This window comes from Magnolia sinica, chromosome 19, assembly GCF_029962835.1.
Source record: "Magnolia sinica isolate HGM2019 chromosome 19, MsV1, whole genome shotgun sequence".
Lineage (NCBI taxonomy): Eukaryota > Viridiplantae > Streptophyta > Magnoliopsida > Magnoliales > Magnoliaceae > Magnolia > Magnolia sinica.
The window spans coordinates 54,407,601-54,430,858 of NC_080591.1; the positions used below are offsets into that span (position 1 = coordinate 54,407,601).

Here is a 23,258-nt window from a genome sequence, read left to right on the forward strand (position 1 = left end):
GGAATCAGCCCGAACTATGGCCATTGTTTGGCCTAGTCCTAGCTCAAACAGAGCTATTATATGGCCTGATTTTAGTCCCGAATTGGAGCCATTATTTGGCCTGTCCTTACCTTGGAACGCAGCCATTAGTTGGCTTGCTTTCAGCTCGGACTCGACCCTTGTTTCGGTCCCAAAATGGACTCCTTCCTTGGCTAGTTTTCAGTCTAACTCACAGCCATTGATTGGCTTGGTCCCGGACTCGACTCAATGGCCTATTAGAGCTTGGCATGGCTTACCTTCATGGCTTGAAGGAGGTTGTGCACCGCTCTTTAGAATCACATTTCAAGAGGAAACCACGCGCCTGACTCGTGACTCAATGCTCGACCAAGTCGAGCAACAGGTTGGCCGCACACTCCTCTCTCTCTATCCTTCTTCTCCTTAGTGCGAATCCCAAGAGCTACAGGGCCTTTATATTGAGGGAGAGGGAGAACAACAACGGCTAGGAAATGCCCCCACTATGCACAGCTGAGATTTGAGATCAGTTGTGGATGGGGGCCATCCACTCGCTTGGATGGGAAACTGGCCCCAAGGCCACTAGAAAAGCATTTTTTCTAGTCTGATGAGGCCCATCTTGTCACTTCGTTTGAGTTTTTAACGGGGAAGATGACCTGACCTTTAATGGTGGATCATAATCTAATGTGTAAGGACACGATCTGGTCCGTTTGATCAGTCCAGATGAGACCCTAGATCAGTGTGGGGCCCACTTCCTGGGCTCCTAACGTCCGTTTGGGAAGATCTCATGAGATCTTTGTGTTCTCGCCATTTCTTCTCATGGGATGGAGTGCTTTCTCCCCAAAATCCCTTCTTGCTTTACGAGGGCGATCGGAATCTTTCCACATGGCCAGAGAACGGTTGGGATTGAGCCAGTTCCAGTGTAACACCCCGAACTTTTCAATACCCGAGTATTGAAAGTCCTCGAGTGTTAGCATGAAGTTTAACTTGATACGTACATGTGTACGACACCAACTTAGCTATCCTAACCCTACATTCATTCCCCAACAAAAATTGAACCATTGGGAATGATCTTCTTTCATAGATCAAGTCGTCTGACCGTAGACTTCAAGGTTAGACTCTCTATCATGAGATCTAACGTATGTGTCTTCCCTTAAAGGAATTGACAAATAACGCCCTATCCATAACAATTTAGATATACATTCTTTTCTAAGAATTGCTTAGAAGCACGCCTAAAACCATGTGGAGCCATTAGATTTCACAAAACTCTCATATCAGTAATAATTACGAAAACGCCATTACCTAGGCCACTTGATTCTAGATCACGTGGTTTTCACTATTCGTTTAATACAAAATTTTATACCATACCTAATTACCAAAAATTAACCGTACACGTCGAATTTCAGGCCTTAGATCACAGTAAATCAACTACTTGACCTCTACATCCGTTCGTACACTTATCAGATCAAGATTCTGATCCGTCCATCTTATTCACACCATATGAAAATGCTTAGCCCACCATTAGAATCATAATCTGAGAAATTTTCATGTATAAGAAAGTCACTCGAATCTAACGTTATATAAGTCTTACCCCTAATCACTCCGGAAACTCACTTTGTGTTTACCTATTCACAAAATTGACTATACATCCACCCATATGCATGGTTAGAGTGCTAACCATAAAGCTTCCTTATTTTTAACAAGTCACCTGACCGTCCATCAGGTTTGGATCCGCCAAATGGACCATCCGAATATCAGGATGAATTGGTCATTGTGAAGATCTTCGGGTTTAAGTCCCAACTACCTGGTAACTTGTCAATCGGAGGTGTACAAATGTTATTTTGAATTACGGAGTGTGCAAGCCACTAAAGGAGCATCTTAGACATCCTTGGGAGATCGAGGCCTAAACTAGACCAAGAGAAAGAGCACGAAAAATGAAGAATGCTTGCCAAAATTCAAGAAATTCGGGCGGCGCACTTCAACGTAATGGACATCGGAAGCTGGTTGAGAAATGAATGGCAACATCGTAAATATTTTTAAATGTCATTATATAATCCGTTGAAGCTAAAACATACCGTGCGGCTCACCCGATCAACAAATCTGCCCCATTTTTAGACCTTAATCCTAGCAGGGCATGTTAAACATAATGAACAGAACGGATCGTACAACTACAAGTAGTAAAGTGGACTTCTCGAAAAATATCTCAATTCATTCAAATTTCTACGCTGCATGGGATTTCACGTTAAATACCTTTTAATGCATTATCAGATCGTGCGGCCTACTTAAAGTTTGGATCTACTTCAAATTTCAGACCACGGGTTATCACGGCGTGCCAAAGACGGTGAATGGAGTAGATCTTCCGAAAGATCATCACAGGTGGACCCCACCTATTTTGAAAAGAAACATTCAGAAACTGGAAGTGATGGTAGTTTCCACCACCATGTCCCTACAACATATGGACCCAATCATTTGGTAAATTTTAGGGGCTATTTTAGCCATTGACGTTCAATTTCAGAACAATCTGACCATTAGATCAACGAGAATCCACCGTTAAAGCTAGGAATCGACCCGTATGGCCCACCTAGACCTTAGATCAGTTTGATCAACAGCCAATGTCCATTGGTGGAGCTTCTAGAACTCAATGGATGAAGTAGATTTGGCAAGGAGTCGGTGGACCCCACCTCTAGATTTAGAGTGTGCACATGGTGCGTGTGCACCAACAGCACACCGAGTGGCATGCGTGGTCAGACTAGACTCTGACCCGCCGTTTCCCGAAAATGGGAATTCTCCCGCTGCGCTATCATTTAAAACACGGCTCGTTGTGTTTTTTTTCCTGTCCCGTTTGATTAAGAAATGGCCCACCATGAGGGGCCATATCAATGATCCAAACCATCCATTTGATTAAGGAGGTAGAGCTGACCAAAACCAAACTAACAGAACTGAATTTTATGCATGTGTGGGCACACGAGAACCAGCGCAAAACAGCCCAAAAACACAAAAATATCGAAAATGGAACTGTCCACTCCAGCTGGCACGATCTGCGTGCGCTCCTCACCCTCAATCTCGGACGTTCAATCCCAAGCAATCCTAGCCATTGAAAGTCCCTCTCCCTGCCTATAAATGGGGAGGTCCAGCCCTCTCAAATCTCACACAGATAGAGAGGTGAGGAAGGAAGGAAATAGAGAGAACAGAGAGAGAAAAAGCAGGAAGAAGGAAGGTGAGCCTAGCACTCACTGTCCCGACTCAGTCCGTGAGAAATGGACCGAGCCGAGTCAGTGTGAGCCCACGGCCACACCACTTAAGTGAGGGAGAAGAAAGAAAAGTGGGGAAAAAGGAAAAGAGATGGGTGTGTGCGTGTCAACCCGAGCTCGGGTCGGAGCCGACTGAAACAGGTAAAACTTTCTTTCTATTTTGAGGCTCTAAATGGAATATAAACTAAGCTCCGCCATGCCCCACCCGCACCTCAAACAAACCGCCAGACGGGACCCGGATCATAGCTGAAAATAACCACTAACAGAACCATGCACAGAACTGAGAACAGGCTCTGTTTGAAGAAAGAGATGGCTTGCGTCCAAGCACTGTTTCAAGGCCAAAACCGGCCTGAGTATGGCCCTGTTCTGGGACCAAGCAGTAGCGTGTAAATGGCACTAGATAGTAGCTGAAACTGGGTTCTAGGACAGCTTATAAGTCAGGCCCTGTCGAGCTGCTGCATACCTCAAAATCGGGTTGAAAACGACCCAAGAGTCAGGGCGAAAACGTCCCTGCTCAGACCGTCCTTGGGCTGAGGGTAACGCTTGCCGCCATGCTACTACTAGGCGCCAATGCAGGTCGAAAAACGACCCAGAAGAGAGCCTCGTTTGAGCTAAAATCGGGGCCGGAAAGTGGCCTCCAAAACTGCTGCAACAGGGGCTGTTTAACATTAGCCAGCAAGCTGCAGGGTGTTGTGCATGTCGAAAACCAAGGAGGACTATATGTGGGCTTCACCAAATGCAGGTGGGCCCTGCACAAACGCAGATGGGTCGCATCCCACGTCAGCAGGTGGGCCTCACCCTACCACAGTTGGTGGGCCATGTATGTGGCCCCACCTTAATGATGTGATTGTATCCAGGCCGCCCATCTAAAAACGATGTGCCCAGGACCGTCCATCGAGCTGGGCTGCCCTACACGTTCAAAAAATAATAATAATAATAATAAAATGTATATATAGAAATGCATATGATGAAAATAAAAAAAATAAAGTGATATAATAAATAATTAGGAAGTATCGTATAGCATGTGTTGTGGTAGGGACCACTTACACATAAACTCACCCAGCCGTCCATCTGTTTTCTTCTGGACGGTGGATTTCACTGATTAACTGACATCAGTAAGATGGGATGCCATCTTAAGGTATGTAATGCCTCTCAACTGTTCGGACTGCAGGCCCCATTTGTCATGGGCGTATGGTGCATCCACACCATCCAAGAGGCCGAGTCATATCCCTGGTGGGTCATGCCCATGAGGTATATGTGGTATCTCAACCGTCCAGGTAGGATAAACGGTAAGGCAGGGGAGCGCTGTTATGTATGTATGCACAAACGTCCATCCTTGGACTGTGGTGCGTGGGCCACCACGTCGCACGTACCTTATCCACGCCACCCAGTCCACCTAGAAGTGGGCCCCACTTACATAGGACCCACCCTAATGTGTGTATTATACATCCACTCCGTCATCCTTGGCCGTCCATCAATGGACGTCGCCGGATCATCCATCTATGGACATCCAGCGCCAGATGTGAGCACCCAGATCCATAGCCCCACTGGTAGGTTGTGCGGAGATATCTCACTTCAGCACTTGAGGTTTTGAAGGCTAACATGGAATGTGTGTACTATCAGGGGTAGCGTCAGTGCCATCTAAACCATCTGTTAGATACACCCTATGATTGGTCAGAGATGGCCGAGATATCAAACTACCTTCTAAAACTTCTACGTGCCATACATGTGGACTCCACCCTGCTATACATGATTTATCCAAACTGCCACCTCGTGATGTGTTGCATATCTGCACCATCCACGGGACTTCACTGTGATATATCTGTTAATCTAAGTCGTGGGAATACCTGACAAATGTAAATTATAACTCTAGGAGACTCCCTGAGTAACCCCGGACCAAATCAAGGCTCAGACTAAGTTCGAAAACATTACCATACAAGTGATGATTCTTCCCCTTGAGCTTTCCATCTTCTCATTAGCTTAAGTTATAGTTTTTATTTAAATTTATATTTGATATCTTTCTCTTACAGTCACATGTGTTAGCTGGTGGAAATTGAATTGCTATATTACCTGCTTAATGTTCATATATTTATTTATGGATTACTTGTGGATTGCTTATGGAACTTGAATTGGTACACCAGTGGGAAATCCCCACCTATATGTGTACACCCATACTTGGGATGTAACCTAACTGGTTGTGATAGTAATGGACCTTCGGCTTAGTGGTTATTGAATGGTGGTTTAAATTAACCAGTGATGTGGGCCTACCATCCAGGGTTGTTGTGTCCAACGGTTTTCAAAGATGGTCTTTTATCGCATGATTTTGATACTCGCCCTATGTGGCTTATTTTGATATTTGTCTTATGTGTCTTGCTTTGATATCGCCGTATGTGTCCTTGTCCTGGTATTTTTCCTATATGGGCTCGATGTTTTTATACTGTGCAACCATGCGATGGCAAGCCCCATATGTTGTAATATGATTGACCACTAGTCGACGGCTTTCCATTAAACATCCTAAGGTGGTAGCCTCATGAGCCGGGGTGGTGGTAATGGGACACTATGCCCGAGCTGTCGGCCTACGCTGGGCTCTGAGCTCCCCGTAGTGACCTTGAGCTTACCTAAATTGGCTGATTGTAATTGGACTAATAACGGTTTGGCTAATCATGCATCCATAGCATGTTGGCGATGACGGGTGGCTAATCTGGATGCTGTAGCACGTGCCCTTAGGATCTTCGGGGTATCGTTTCGCTAGCTCCTAGACCACCGACTATCAACCCCTATCTGACTAGATGATTTTCCCAGGTCGATGATTTGCATGGGTGATGAGCCCAAGTCCGGCTAGATGTGCATCCCCAGACCGATGTGCATTCATGCATCCATGCATTTAAAAAGATTGCATCATGTATTATTTTGATTGCCTTGTTGGTTTATAACTATGCTTACCTAATGCGACGGTGTGTAATTTTGAGGGAAATTCACACTGAGCTGGCCACTCATCCATCCAATATACAACCATACAGGTAGTGCAGGTGGCCCTGTATATTGGTGAGGAGCAGACTATGGTTGACAAGGGTGCATGATTCTATTTGCTAAGGGTTGCTACATGATTTTACAGTTTAAGATTGTTGTAGTTTACCTTGTTTCACATGTAATATTATGTCATTTTGTATTCGTAAGAATGGGGACATTGGTTTGTATAAGTCATTATGGGCAACCACTTGTATATTCTAAATAAAAATTTAAACTTCCCTTTTAGCTTACTTGTCCATTCTACGCTCATCTGCTTACTCTGATAAGGAGAAAAAAAATATACATGAATTTAACCATCCTTTAAAGTTAACACTCGGGTTTTTGGAAAACGAGTCATATACTCGGGTCCTGAAAACACGGAGCATTACATCCAGCCTTCCTAGAGAGGAAAGTCTCCTCTCCGCTTTTTCATTGTGCAGGCCATTGCTTGGCCAATTCTGGAAACGGGAGAGCGTTGCTTTCTTAGGTGATGAAAGGTCGAGATGGCCAGATCGGGACGATCGTGGGCCGTTCATATGGTCCCAGATGCGTCCCATCTTGCAGATACCTACCACGCATCACATATTGGATGGTGGCAACCCATCTCCCCCATCCGCTTACAAGGGATCAAAAGGATATACGGTTTTGTTGAGTCGGGTCCCATGGAGAAGTTGAACGGTTTAGATGGCCTTGAAAGTGGCCATGGTGGGCCACTTTGAGGTTCAAAGATCTCCAATTTTGAATTTAAAAAGGGTGGGAGAGAACCGTTTCTCTCATTTTCGACTATGGCTCGGTCAAAGGCCATTTGACCAAGCCCACCGTCCTAGTGCATATCGTGCGCACATGTATGTGGTGCACATCCCCCCCGTGAGGGGGCCCATCGTGATGGTTGTGACAAATCCATTCCGTCCATTTTTCTCGGGGCCCAGGAATAGGGGTCTCGGCCCATTTTGGTGCGGGGCCGAGGCCCAGGTGGGTTGTACCACATGTCCCGGGCTCCATTTAACCCCATGACCGCTGATCCGATGGTTGGATCGGTTCGGTATTAAATTTCAACATCTTATTGTGGTCTTAGAGCGTAATGGGCACTAGGTTGGCTATTCACTAGCCCTCGAAGATTGACCCATCATCCATTGCTATAATTAGTTGAGTTGAAACTATTCTGATTTGAGGTGTCTAGGCAAAGTTACCTTCTAGGTAGTCATGGGGTGCATTCCAGCTTCTGGGGCCTCTGATGGGTGGCCCTTAGTGGTGCTTGGAAGTCCAGCCCTGCATAAGTTGTGTTCAAGCCATTTGGTTAATCCAATCTGATTTAGGTTGATACGGGTTTAAAAGGTAACACCTGTGTACCAAAGGTACAGGGTGTTACACTATGCGACCTATACAAAAAGAAGTTAAATTGTAAGAAATGAAATTCGTAGAAGGAAATAATCTACCCAAACTTGCATGTCAAAGGCCACATAACAGAACCCCCTTCCCGTTGCTCGTGAGACCAAATCATGCCCCATGAGGAAGGCTCGCTCATTGCTATATAAAGGGTTCTCTATGATATTTCAGTTAATAACAATGAATATGATGGAAAACCAACTCGACCCGACATCTATCCGCCGACCGTACAAGTGAATCCTTTGAGTAGAGGTGGAAGGATTTGAAAATCTCTCCAAATCCCTCTCTCAAATCAAGGGATGGGCTCGAGGATGACAGGTTTGGACGATGGGTTTCCCAAGGGACATATAAATCCGGGATTGAAACGAGGGATATGGTGGTACCTGCATGGTCCGTTGAACCAAATGTAGTAGCTGGATCAAACGGTGGATCTCTCAATCCCATCCCTCTTAAAGCCGAATAAACCAATGGGCCAAACTCGCCCTTAGGATTGATAGATTAGTGTGAGCTTTTATGCGTTTTCCTTCACAATTTTGATGGTTTATATACCCTACTGTTGAGTGCCACATGTGATGAAGTTGAGTCACCACCGTTTTTAAAGTACTAATAAACTATTACAAGTGTGTTGCCTTGAGGCAAGTTTGTCTTGAGAAAGGGTGGTAGTGGATATTCAGGCTTATTCTTCAAATTATTCACCTACAATTTTATTTATTTGTGAATTTTTTCTCCTTTGTTGGTAGGCTATAGTTAATCAAATTAACTCTAGTTACTCTCCACATCTTATAGTATCATGCTTTTCTTCTTTCTAAGAAATGCTTTAATATCTTGGGAAGAAGGATGAAGAATTTCCTTTGGGAAAGTTTTAAGGTACATTCTTTTCGCTGGGATCAAACTTGTAAGCTCAAGAGTAACAAAGGTCTCAGGATTTATTATCTTAAAATCACTACCAAAGCTTGCCTTATAAAATAATTGTGGAAAATAATTTGTAAGGAAAATAACCTTTAGATCAAGTGGTTTCATTAAAAAAGTATATTTTGTTGTAAAACAGATGTTTTTAATCTTAGTTCACCGAGATGCTTGACCAGTCGAGGGACTGGCTCGACTAGTCGAAGGTCCCTTCGACTGGTCGAAGATAGTTTGACTCGAAGTCCAGCAACGATGTATTTGTGATTTTTGGGATGCTTGACCAGTTGAAGGGGTCGACTAGTCGAGGGTTACATAGACTGTGTGCGGTTTATACGCGGACTACATAAATTTGAGGCGGTTTCTAAGGAGGTGTGTAAGTAGGGTTTCCCCATCTATAAAATCCTTAGGGCCATTCTCAAGGATGTTAAGGCTTTCTAAAGAGCTTCCAAGGGTTCCTAAAAGGGTTTTATGGTTTCTAAAGGGTGAGATTCGATGTTATTCGAATCGGGTAAGTCATCTCTCTTTGTAATTTCTATTTTCATAGTGGAATTCTATCGCTTTGTGCCATGGTTTTTTTCCGAAAGGGTTTTCTACGTTAAATCTTTGTGTTCTCTTGTGTTTGCTTAGTGCCATTAGATTGTTATCCCAGATCCATATCTGTGTGATTCCAAAGCATAAATCCCAACAAGTGGTAACAGAGCTATCGTTGGGGCACAGATTTGAATCTAAGGGATTAACATCAATGGGAAGCACTAGGTATGAGATTGAGAAGTACTCAGGGAAAAATAACTATGAGTTATGGAAAGTCAAGATGATCATTTCCTTGATCAAGCAAGGCGAAGATGGTGCTCTTGAGGAGCAAAAGTCTATTATGACTGATGATTATTGGAATACTCTTGATAAGAAGGACCTATCTTCGATCCGTTTATGTCTCACGGATGGGGTTCTGTACGATGTCATGAGAGAGAAAACTGCGGCTATATTATGGGCAAACTTAGAGGATGTCTATGCGAAAAAATCCTCTGAAAACCCCTACACTTGAAGCGGCAGTGGTATAACTTCAAGATGACAGAGGGTGGAGATCTGAAGGCTCACATCAGTAACTTTAATAAATTGGTTTGCAAATTGCTGGATATGGAGGAAGTGATGAAAGATGAAGAACAAGCATGTATGTTGCTAAATTCTCTTCCGGCATCGTATGAGTTATTTAAGAACACAATGTGCACCATGAATAAAACCCTAAGTGCCGACACCATTATCTCAGCTCTTTAGGGGAAGGTCATGAGAAAGCTAAACGATGATATGGGGACATCTTCTGATGCACTGTTTACGAGGTACATAAATTTTTAACAAGGTACAGAATCTTTAGGTCTTAGATCCAAATCCAAGGGCAAAGGCAAAAGTAAGTTAAAATGCTGGAACTGTGGGATAGAAGGATATGTGAAGAAGGATTGTACAAATTCTAAATTTAAGAGAAGAATCTGAGGCTTTGTATAGGGAGGTCAACGCTGCCATGTCAGATGGAAGGACATGTGAAGAAGGATTGTACAAATCCTAAATCTGAGAGAGAAGAATCTGAGGCTTTGTACAGGGAGGCTAATGCTGTCATGTAACACCTGGTCCATTCGGTACTATTTTCCATGCTTATGATGATTGAAGCCCTTAGCTAGACATGGATTGATCATTCATAGTACACACCCAACTGACTGGAACCCCAAGACCTCGAAACTTATCTCATATCGACCGCCCCATCGCTGCGATCGTGGAGATACCACCCGTGCGTCGGTATGATATTCCGTTAGTGAGATACGCCGTGAAGAATAATAAGTGTATCATGTGCGCATGGCACCATGTATTTCATTCCACACATGTGCACAACATATGTCATGTACACATGTACATGCCACACGGGTGAGAGAATCTCTACCCATGTGTGTGATGTCACACACCCATACCTCCCATCTCTCTTGTGCTCCCCAAAGTCAACATCTCTCCATGCCACACCTCATGTATGACATCATCAAACCATGCCATCACATGCTTCTTTAATCCACCATTAATTACAAATCATGAATTAATTATCAAAATTATAGCCTAAGCTAATATTAATCACATTAGCCTAACTTAACCAAAAGTTTATCCATTTCTCTATAAATACACCTCCACCCCTTAGCCTTTCACCATTTTTCTACAATTAGAGAGAGAGAGAGAGAGAGAGAGAGAGAGAGAGAGAGAGAGAGAGAGAGGATTGATTCACATCCCTTCCATCCATCTCAACCATCAATTCCATCTCAACCATCCATCTAATTCATCAAGGTGAGTACACCCACTCCACTCTTAATTTGTTTTCTTTTTTATTATTTGTATAATTGTTAGTGATGACAATTTGAGGATGCTGATGTGATCAATGGTGTGGATATAGAGGAGAGTACATATAGAAAGATGATAAAAAAATTGGTGATGATATGATAATAATGATGTGTTAATGGTGTGGATTCATGGAAAAATACATATAACATATAAAAAGATTAATAATAAAAATAATTTATTATAGACTTTATGTGGGATCCAATGATAGTGGGCCCCACCAACATGCTTGTATGCCATCCAAACTGTCCATGTATGGGGCCAACTCTCACACACCACAAAAAAAAATAGAAATAAAAATAAATAACTAAATAAATAAATTGATAAATAAATAAATGAAATATATGTGTGTGTGTGGGTGGGTGGGTGGAGGATGGACGCTGACAGTGCCCAGGAAGAGCTGCAGCAAGTAGCAGCGTGTAGCCTGCTTTTACAAAGGAAGGGGGGCTGTGGGCCCACAACACCCCCCAACATGATTGATGTATTAAATCCACGCCATCCATTCAATTTTTCAAATCATTTTAGGCGTTGAAACGAAAAATGAAGCCAATTCAGTTCTCTGGTAGGCCACACCATTAAAAATCATGTGAAGACATGTTAAAACATATAAAAGCACTTGTTGGGGCCCACTTGAAATTTTTATACATTTGAAACTTGGACTGGCCCCTCCACCACGTGGGATACATACAACAGATGGACTGGATCGTCCTGTTGTGGGCCCCAAATATGAAAAAAATAAAAAAAATGCAAAACAGCCTGATGCTGTTGCTGTCAGCGTCTGACGCTGCAGCAAGCAGCGTCTGCTGTTCACGCTGGAAGAAAATGGGCCCCACCATAGGCCCTACCTTGATGTATGTCGAACATCAGCACCGTGCATTTGATGGGTCCCCTTTAAAAATGGGTCACCCTCAAAATTCAGTCGTACACGGAACTCATGTGGCCCACACCATCAAAAAATGAAAATAAAAATAAATTCATGAAGCTGAATAAATCAGCAATTTTCATGGGTCTGATCATGTGGTATATGTTATATCTAAACCATCCATCCATTTGGTGAGCTTGTCTTAAGGTTTGAGAAGAAAAATAAGATAAATCTAACTATCAAGTGGGCCACACTACAAAAGCAGCAAGGATTAAATATCCACCATTAGAACCCTTTTGGGTAAGAAGTTTTGGACCAATATGAAATTTGTATTTCCCCTTAATTCAGGTCTTGGTGACCTTATGAACATATCGAATGGAAAATAAACATTATGGAGGGCCCTATGAATGATTTAACGGTGAAATCATTATCCTCACTGCTAATTGAGGTGAGGTCCAGATAATCTTTGGTTATGATTCATTTTTAGATAATTTTCTAAAATGACCTCTAAAAGTAAATGAAAGGTGTAGGTATAATAAATACATCACTTTAGGACCCATGTAACTTTGATCTCCTTGAACCATTCGTACAACTCGAAGCTCGAGCATGTAAAATCACTTGTTAGGTCCACCCGAAATATGAATGTATCTAAAACTTGGTCTGACCCCTCAAACAAGTGGGACACACATAATGGATGGGTCGGATTTATGAACCACATCTCTATAGACCCGATTATGAATATTTAATGGAGGGTAAACCTCTCAACTTGTGTGTGGTATGGCCCACTTTGATGCAGGTGTTATGCCACTTAATCTACCATGGCTATGACACGATATATATTTAAGATCCTCACCGTTTATCTATTTTATTAACCCTTTTGACAGTATGCTACCATGAAGCAGGCCCATCCAATGATTAGACAGCCGTACATTATGAAATAATATAAATAGAATTCTCATCACTAAAAAATTTATTATGTGTCATCCTGATGATGTATTACATATTCAACCCATCTAGCCCATGTACCGGGTCCCCTTTAGAGCATTGTCCCAAAGATCAGTCAATCCAACTTGAATTGGACCATATAATACAAGGTTGTGAGAATAAGGACCTAACTATTGAATCCAACCTAAGGCCACCATGGGGTATCTATTTAATCCATGCGGACCATCCACTTCCTCATATCATTTTAGAATTTGTACTAAAATCAAAGTAGACCTAAGTCTTAAGTGAGTCACATACGACTTAACCTCATGGGAAAGCCCCATGAGCTCCACCATATAGAACTCATTGTAAATTCCATTTATTTGTGGGTCCAAGAATGTTACGGCCCATTTTAAGTGAATGCTATGTGGGCCCATCAGTCGTAGCCTTGTTTGGGCCAACCATTGGGCCTCTTCGACAAGAGTTGGCAATCTCCATGTGTTGAACATATGACGAACTACTATTGTAATTTTTGAAGTAATGATGAATAATCCTTTTAATGGGCGGGTTGTGTTGAGGGTCGAATATTGCATATCAGACCCCAGTTATTGCCAGGATTTACAAACATAGTATTGTTTAACGGCCTGATTTAATCATGTTTGTGATGCAGGGTGTATTCACGAGCTTGGACTGGAAAAGGGTACTAAAAGCATGGATTTAACAGTCTGAAGTCACCAAGGCAAGCGACGGACCCTAGGAGACCAAGATCGACAGATTTGCACGCCAGGGACCGAAGGAAATCGAGGAATTGAAGCTCAAGTGGCCTGAAAAGTGTCTAGAATGCAAGATCATAGGGTTCCCACCATCCGATCAGTTCAAAACTCCATACGTGGCCTGAGGACCATAAATGAACCGTACACGTAAAATTTCATCCATTGGATCACTGTGGAATTGGCCCAACGGACATATCAGCCCATAAAACCAATGATTTTGGGCCCGCCTGCTATCTAGATATGCTTGAAAATTGGTCTCAACGCGTTAAATGAGCTGATAATATGGATGGACGGAGCGGATTTCTCACGAACATCTCCGTAGGACCGCATGTGCAATACGTGTCCACGGTACACAAGTGCACCCGCTGTGCACTGGACCGGGCTCTCCCAGTCAGCGACGGAGACCCGTCTCCCTCCCCTTCTCGATCACGCATGAACAGCGGGCAGACGCTGTTCGTCCGTTTTCATGTAGTGGGCCCCATCCATCACAGGTTTCGAAAATCAGAACCGTCCATATGCTCTGCGAGGTGACCAAAACCGTCGCCTAGCTTTCTTTTTTGTCCCATGCACACACACACAGGTACAGTGCATGTAAACGCAGGATAGACGGTGCAACGAAGAAGTCCGTGGGCCACACCAAGTTTGATCCGAAACCAGCCATTCCCACCTGGTTTTTCATTCTTCATTCAATGGACGGAGTGGATTTTCAACTCGGCCTCAACAAATGGGCCATCGCATGTGGCAGAGTCGACTTGCGGCGACTCTGTTCCGCAACAAGAAGCTACGGTCGACTCTGGTGGGCCACCATCATCATACCTCATGATGATCCAAGCCATTCAGATGGAGCAGGAGTGAAAACCGGCCGTGCAAGGAAGTTTGCTCGAAGATATCCGCGGTGAACATCACCGACCACGTCGTTCTTCCGGCTGCGAAATTCTTGGCTGCGTCAACTCTGTCTGCGTAAACGGATGGGTTTCCGTTTCGAATACAACAACCTCGCTCCTCCGTCCCTAGCAGGGGATAAAAGGAAGAAAAGAGAGAGCTCGGAAGGGGGGATATAGTTGGGCAGGGACGTGAGCAAAAGGTGGAACGTGGAGGCAGGTGTAAGGCTGGACGGGGTTGCTGCTGCACGTCAGGGAGAGAGAAAGAGGAAGACGTGGCTGGAGTTGGGAAGCTTAAGCAGGGAGTACGAGAAGGCAGGATAGTGGGGCTTAGACGGTTGCACGATTTGAAGGAAAAGGCTCGGTTTTGGAGGAAGAAACGAAAGGACAGGGAGCGGTTTTGGTAGGGACCCATGTCAGGAGGCCGTGGGAGAGAAGCTGGAATGTGGAGGATGAAAAGACAATAAGTTCTTTCTTCTTCTCTTCTTCTCTTTTTCGTTTTCTTTTTCTTTCTATTTGTTTTGGGTTTAGGCCAATCATGTGTGGCTAAACCTCTTAGCTAGGGCTAAGAGGTGAAGCCTGTAGCGAGATGGGAGAGTCTATTCTATGCATTTAAATTAAATTTCTGAACTTAATTTGATTTAGTTGATTATTATAAGGAATATTTTTATTAGTCTTTAATGGTCTGTTGTGACTGAAATTACAATGGGTTTGCAATGGCTTTGAATATTTCTTTCCCCTTTTTATGTTTATGAAGTCAGGAAGCCCTGTTGTTCATTATTGCTCCATAGGCATGGTAGGATGACAGTACCCTTCCTGATCCTCATACATTATTGATTGGTTGGTAATTAGTTTAATCCTGTTGTTTGCTTTGTCTCCTGGGCATGGTTAGATGATGGAATCCATTTTAATTCATATACCCTTCACCTCTTGAAAACTATATCAAAGGAAGTTCAGTTTTAATTCCATGATTTCAGAAGCAGACAATCTCCCTGATCTCTACAAGTGGATCCTCTGAATCCCTAGTTCTCCTTCCTCTGAATTCCTTAAGTTTTAGATAATTATTCCACAACTATTCCCTAAATTCTATTTGATTTAGATTGCATCTTAGGCTAGTTCTATTTCTACCTAGTTTCAGGAAACGTACAGGTTTCAGTCCCTGTGGATTCGACCTCGGTCTTACCGAGTTTATTACTACATCACAACCCTATACTTGGGGAGTGAACAAGTTTTTGGCGCCGTTGCCGGGGACTGACGGTTGCGATTTTCTGAAATTAATTAGGTTTAGAATTAATTTAAGATTAGAATTTGACTAACTTTAGTTGTAGACTTTTATTTGATTTCTAGAACTAACTTGTTTTCCTGTTTTATAGGATCTTGACATAAGTTCTAAATTGGTAATTCCTTCCTAATCTTTCTACTTTTTCTATTTTTTAGAATTAGGGTTTAATTTGTGAAAATCTTTAATTCTAGTATTTTTCTATTTTTAGGAAGTAGTTTATTTTTAGAAACTTTCCTCTTTTGTTTTTAGAATCTTGGTTAGTTATTTCCTTTTAGAGTTTCTTTCTAATCTTAGAAACTAACTCATCTTTCCTTTTTAGAAACTAACTTTCTAATTTGATTTTTGGTAACTTTCTAATTTTAACTCCTTTAGAATCTAATTTTGGTTCCTCATTTATTTTTAGAATTTTTGTTTAGAAATTAACCTTCCTATTTTGTAGGCTTTTAAAATAGAAATTTCTAACGCGGTAAGCTCCTTCTCTACTTCCTATCTTTCAGTTCTCTTTTAGTAATTTACTTTCTAGTTTAGGACTTCCCTAATTTATTTTAGAAGTTTCCACTTTCTTTTAGAAATTAGTTTACTGCTACCTTTATTTTAAAGGATTGTTCCTCTTCTTTTAGAAACTAACTTATTTTGTTTTATTTTGCAGGTCCTTAACTTAGGAGCTTCAATTTGGTAATTCCTTTCCAACTCTCCCTCTCTTTCTTTTTAGATTTTCTTTTCCTTTCTTAGGATTAGGCTTTGAATTTGATTGAGGGCTGCGAGTGTTTCATGCCCAAGTGGGCCCATGACAACACTCGGCATCTCTTGACTGAAGGAGGATTGGTTGAAGAGTTGACTATCCATCGCAGGACTAGACACCACTCGAAATCCCCTGAGTTAAGTGAAGTTATGGCTGAAGACCAACCTCCTCTACTTCCACCCAGGGTGGAGGATACCCAAGATGAGAATGAGGTGCAACAGGCACCCCCGCCTCGTACTTTACGAGATTATCTACAACCGGCGGGAGTGAGTACGCCCTCATGCATGATTTTTCCTGAAAACACAGGACAAATGGACATCAAGCCAGGAGTTATCCAACTCCTTCCCAAATTCCATGGACTTGAATCAGAAAGTCCATATTTACATTTGAAAGAGTTCGATGAGATTATGGCTACTTTATGTTTTCCTAATGTATCTGAGGATACAATTAGGCTGAAACTCTTTCCTTTTTCCTTAAAAGAGAAAGCTAAGACGTGGTTACATTCACTGCGTCCTAGATCCATTGGCACGTGGAACGACATGCAGAGGGAATTCATAAAAAAATTCTTCCCACATCATAAAACGATTACCCTCAGGAAAGCAATCATGAACTTTGCCCAAAAAGAAGATGAAACATTCTTCCAATGTTGGGAAAGGTTCAAAGATTTGGTCAGTTCATGCCCACAACACGGATTTGAAACGTGGCGCATTACAAATTTTTTCTATGATGGACTGACATCTTCCATGCGCCAAATGGTCGAGACAATGTGTAATGGAGAGTTCATTAATAAAGATGTCAACGAGGTATGGGACTGCTTCGAAGTCTGGCTGAAAAAACACAATCATGGGACTATTACCCAATGGCGAACACCACGTCTAGGCCGACTCAATTAAAGGAGAAAGGTGGATTATATCTCTTGAAAGAAGAGGATGATCTCAAGTGTAAAGTGACTACGCTCATAAGGAAAGTTGAGGCCATGGAAGGAAAGAAGGATAAGGTCAATGAAATTGTTTGCGGCATCTGTGATTGCAACATTCACACAACTAAAAACTGTCCTACAATACCTGCCTTTCGAGGAGTGTTGAATGAACAAGCCAATGCCGTAAATAACTATCAAAGACCTTTTACTGGACCTAACTCCAATACATACAATCCTGGCTGGAAAAATCATCCAAACTTTAGTTGGAGGAATGGACAAACGGCGACTCCTCCAGGTTTCTTCAATCAAAATCCAAATCAAGTGAAACCTCAAGAGGAACCGGTTCAAAATCCCATACAAGAGCTGGCTCAGGCAATGCGGGGAATTACAGATTTTATGCAAAAGATAGATTCTCGTATGACGGTTATAGAAAAGGGGATGCTTCCTGCACAACCTCTCCCCAATCCTAAACCGTAGTACGAGATTAATGATCCCAGCTCTTCAAATTAGATGGGGCATGCTAAATCCATCACCACTCTTAGGAGTGAGAAGATCATTGATAAAACTCTTCCGGTTAGACCCGAAAAACCTCAAGAACCAGAAGAGGACAACAATGATGGATCCAGTGATGCCCCACAAAAAGTAGAACTGGAACTTCTAGAAAAGCCAGTTGCTCCATTCCCCCAATGGTTGGTTTCACCAAAACCTCTCTCTAACTCTCAAGATATCCTAGAGGTGTTGAAACAAGTGAAAGTCAACATTCCTCTACTCGATGTCGTTAAACAGATACCTTCATATGCCAAATTCCTGAAAGACTTATGCACGACCAAACGATGGAAAATTATTCAAAAGAAAATCTTCTTGACTGAGAAAGTGAGTGCCATCCTGAAGCAAGACGTGCCGCAGAAATTCAAGGATCCCGGTAGCCCAACCATATCATGTGTAATCGGGAACCATCGAATTGATCACGCACTTCTTGACTTAGGAGCGAGCGTCAATCTGATTCCCTACTCGGTATACAAACAGTTAGGTTTGGGTGAATTAAAACCCACCCTAACCACACTACAACTTGCTGATCGCTCTGTTCGTGTACCAAGAGGGATAATTGAGGATGTGTTAGTCCAGGTCGATAGATTTTACTACCCTGTAGATTTTATCATCCTGGACACCGAACTCATCAATAACATGAGCACTCAGATTCCCGTCATTCTTGGTCGCCCATTCCTTGCCACTTCAAATGCAATTATCAATTGCAGGAATGGTGTCATGACTATGTCTTTTGGAAATTTGACATTGGAGTCAAACATTTTTTTCAATAACGGCAGCAACTCAGAGGATGATGACGATTTCCACGACATTAACATGATTGACTCTTTCGTGGAAGATACGACACCGCTGACCTTATCCTCCGACCATCTGGAGACATGCCTGGCCCACTCCCATGATTTTGATGATGACATGCTTAGGGAGACGTGCGCCTTGCTTGATACTGCACCGGTACTTGAAGTTAACCGGTGAAGGCCACAATTTGAAGAATTACCACAAATCGATGTAGTGCCTCTTCCGTCTAACCTTAAGCCGCTGAAGCTTGACCTAAAACCTTTGCCCTCTGATTTGAAATATGCCTATTTAGGTCAAGATGAGACATACCTAGTGGTGATCTCTGCCCACCTGGAGAAAGAACAAGAGAGTATGCTCATATCTACTCTCACTGAGAATAAAAGAGCCCTGGGATGGACGATAGCGGACCTCAAGGGAATCGATCCCTCGATTTGTACTCACCGCATATATCTTGAGGATAATGCAAAAACTGCTCGGCAACCACAATGTAGACTAAATCCAAACATGAAGGAAGTGGTTAAGGCCGAGGTTCTTAAACTATTGGACGTAGGTATTATATACCCTATATCTGATAGTCAATGGGTGAGTCCAACTCAAGTGGTCCCTAAGAAGTCCAGAATCACCATCGTAGCCAATGCTAATAATGAACTCGTGCCAACTAGAGTCACTACTGGTTGGAGAATGTGCATTGACTACAGGAAGTTGAATACCGTCACGAGGAAAGACCACTTTCCTTTACCATTCATTGATCAGATCCTGGAAAGGTTAGCTGGTCATTCCTATTACAGTTTCCTTGACGGGTATTCGGGCTACAACCAGATAGAGATAGCCCCTGAAGACCAGGAAAAGACCACATTTACATGTCCCTACGGCACCTTTGCCTATCGAAGGATGCCATTCGGACTATGTAATGCCCCTGCCACTTTTCAGCGATGTATGCTTAGTATTTTTTCTGACATGGTGGGGCAATATCTAGAGGTCTTCATGGACGACTTCTCTGTTTATGGTCCATCTTTCAGCAAATGCTTGGAAAGTCTTAAATGTGTGCTGAAAAGATGTGAAGAAAAGAACTTGGTACTTAATTGGGAGAAGTGCCATTTCATGGTTCAGAAGGGAATTGTCCTTGGGCATATCATCTCATCCAAAGGAATCGAGGTAGATAAGGCAAAAATCGATCTTATCTCTAACCTACCTCCACACAAGAACATCAGAGACGTGCGATCCTTCTTAGGACATGCAGGATTTTACAGGCGATTCATAAAGGACTTTAGTCTCCTCTCTCGTCCTTTATGTAACCTTCTTCAAAAGGATGCTCCATACGAGTGGACTGAGTAATGCCAGGAAGCTTTCACCAAGCTTAAGGGCACGTTAACCACTGCACTTATCATGCAGCCACCTGACTGAAACCTTCCTTTTGAGCTTATGTGCGACGCTTTTGATTATGCGCTTGGGGCGGTTCTAGGCCAGAGAAAAGATAAGAGGCCCTACATCATTCATTACGCAAATAGAACTTTAAATTCTGCCCAGGTGAACTACTCGACTACGGAAAAAGAACTCTTAGCTGTAGTGTTCGCCTTGGACAAATTTAGGTCCTACTTGATTGGATCCAAGATCATTATCTACACAGATCATGCGGCACTAAGTATCTTCTTTCAAAGAATGATTCTAAGCCCCGTTTGATACGATGGATCCTTCTACTTCAAGAATTTGATTTGGAAATTAAAGATAAAAAGGGAGCATAGAACGTAGTGGCCGATCACCTTTCTCGCCTTAATACCTCTGAGTCCCTTGAGACGACTCATATCAATGACATGTTCCCTGATGAACAACTGTTCAGAGTCTCCCATTCACCTTGGTTTGCTGATATTGCTAATTATCTTGCTACAGGTGCCATACCGACACAGTGGACTGCGCAAGATAAGAAGAAATTCTTCACCGAGGTGCGCAACTTTTTCTGGGATGATCCTTACTTATTTAAATATTGCTCAGACCAAATTCTAAGGAGATGTGTACCAGACGATGAGCTTCAGAGCGTCATCTCCTTCTGTCACTCATAGGCCTGTGGTGGTCACTTTTCTGCTAAAAAGACCATGGCCAAGATTCTGCAGTGTGGCTTTTACTGGCCCACTATGTTTAGGGACACTCATGAGTTTTGCAAAGCTTGTGAGCGTTGTCAGAAATTGGGAGCATTGTCCTGTCGAAATATGATGCCTTTGAATCCCATCCTTATCATTGAAGCATTTGATTGCTGGGGCATCGATTTCATGGGACCATTCCCCCAATCATTTGGAAATCTGTATATTTTGTTCGTCGTGGATTATGTCACTAAATGGGTTGAAGCGATTCCGTGTCGAAAGAATGACCATCGCACGGTCATTAAATTCCTAAAAGAAAACATCCTTTCTCGATTCGGAATGCCTCGAGCCATCATTAGTGATGGGGGCTCACACTTTTGTAATAGACCATTCGAGAGCTTAATGAAGAAATACGGTATCTCTCATAAGGTGAGCACCCCATACCATCCTCAGACAAGTGGGCAAGCTGAGATTTCTAATAGGAAAATTAAACACATTTTGGAGAAAATGGTTAACCCTGACCGTAAGGATTGGTTAATCCGATTGACCGATGCCTTATGGGCATACCGTACTGCCTTTAAAACTCCTATTGAAATGTCTCCCTTTAGACTTGTCTATGGGAAAGCTTGTCACTTGCCTGTGGAGCTGGAACATAAAGCGTACTGGGCGATCAAAAATCTTAATTTCAATCTGGACAACGCTGGCTCGCTACGTAAACTTCAATTGAATGAACTTGAAGAAATCCAGAATGATGCGTATGATAATTCAAGAATTTACAAGGACAAGATGAAAGCATTTCATGACCAACACATTTTGCGAAAATCATTCACGCCTGGTCAGAAGGTCCTTTTGTACAATTCTCGATTACATTTCTTTCCGGGTAAGCTTCGATCTCGTTGGACCGGCCCTTACATTGTTGTTACTGTTTTTCCTTATGGGGCCGTTGAGATAAGAGATCCCGACAATGGCAAGGAGTTTAAAGTCAATGGACATCGATTGAAACCATTTGTCGAGAAATTTGATTCAGAGAACATGTCCATGCCTCTGACTGATCCTGTTTACCAGGATTGATCTCCTAGTCTGATGGAGGTATAGGTAGGTTTCCTATTTTCTTAGGACTAGGGTAGTTGCTTTATTTATCTGGTTGAAGACGGTAAAATTAGCGCTCCTGGGAGGCAACCCAGCTCTTCATTTCATGTCATTTTTATTATTAGTTAGTTCAATGTTTGTGGGTAACATTACTGCAAACCCTCACGAGACTACAACTCGTCCACTAGGGGGTAACCTAGGGGTTTAAAGGCTTGTTGCATATGCTAAATGCAATCGAGAGCACCTACAAAAGTGGTGTAGGTAGGATTTCATTTTTGTTATTTTTATTTTATTTTTGTTGGTTTCTCTCTTGTGCTGACCCGCTCTTACGTAGATATCCTTGGAAAGCCTCTTGATTCTTTCGTCCAGGTACTATCTTTCCATTACTCCTAGTTTTCCGTTGTCTCATGTGCATTGCATGTCTATTTCTTTTACATTGAGGACAATGTAGATTTTTGGTTGGGGGTGGGAGATTAGGTTTCCTAATCAGTGTTTTCTTGGTCTTGAGCAAAAGTTGTGAAAATTTTTAATTTTTTAGGATTTCTGATGAAATCGAAGTGATTTTGACAGGCCATCTAGGGCACTTAGAATTTCAAGATGCGTGATGTTGGTACTTCATGACTCTTGGATTCAGTTATCTATTAAATTTCACAGCTAAGTTTGAATTGTTAATCCATTACTAGAATTTGTAAACATTGATTGAGACATGAATTTGCAGGACACATCTCGCTTGCATATTAAGGTTTTAGTTCGATATTAAAGGATTAACTTGGTAATCACTAAGCATGAAAGGAACCAACTTGGAAAATTGAATGGATTAGGCGAACAGTCTTTACCATAGGTTTGCTCCCTATAAGTGTAGATTTAATTCCCTATGAATGATATGAGAAAAAGTTGGGTGTACAGTCTTCATCATAGGTTTGCTCCCTATAAGTGAGGACTCAATTCCCCTTCTTGGCGTTACTTTTAATGGAAAAAAAAAAAATCAAATATTAAAAGAATAAAAAGATAATGTGTAAGCCAAGTGGGTTATCATGAATTCTCTTATTGGTTACCAATAATATCCTTAAAATAGAGAGGTAAATCTCAATGTTGATAAGTCGAGATTAGACTATACATCCATGGAATTCAGTGTTTGGAATTGTTCTAATTAAGGGATTAATATTTGAACTTGATTATGAAGTTTACTGTGAGCTTGATTCCAGGAGAAAGTAATGCCAACATTCATGAATCTTAGAATTCGAGTATCTGAACTATTTTTCATAAATCTCTTGAGTTTGTAGAAATTGTCCTGTAATTCTCAATTTATTTTTTGCATACCTTGCTCGGGACTAGCAAGATGCTGGTTGGGGGTTGTGTTGAGGGTCGAATATTGCATATCAGACCCCAGTTATTACCTGATTTTACGTACATGATAGTGCTTAACATCATATTTTAATTGTGTTTTTATTGCAGGATGT

General features: G+C 42.2%; 1 non-coding gene across 1 annotated transcript; it reads right to left on the reverse strand.

The window, feature by feature from the left end:
• Nucleotides 1-16,961: 16,961 nt before the first annotated feature.
• Nucleotides 16,962-17,068, reverse strand: LOC131235756 (small nucleolar RNA R71). Its single transcript, XR_009166277.1, has one exon. It is a non-coding gene; the product is annotated as a small nucleolar RNA R71 (small nucleolar RNA).
• Nucleotides 17,069-23,258: the final 6,190 nt, after the last annotated feature.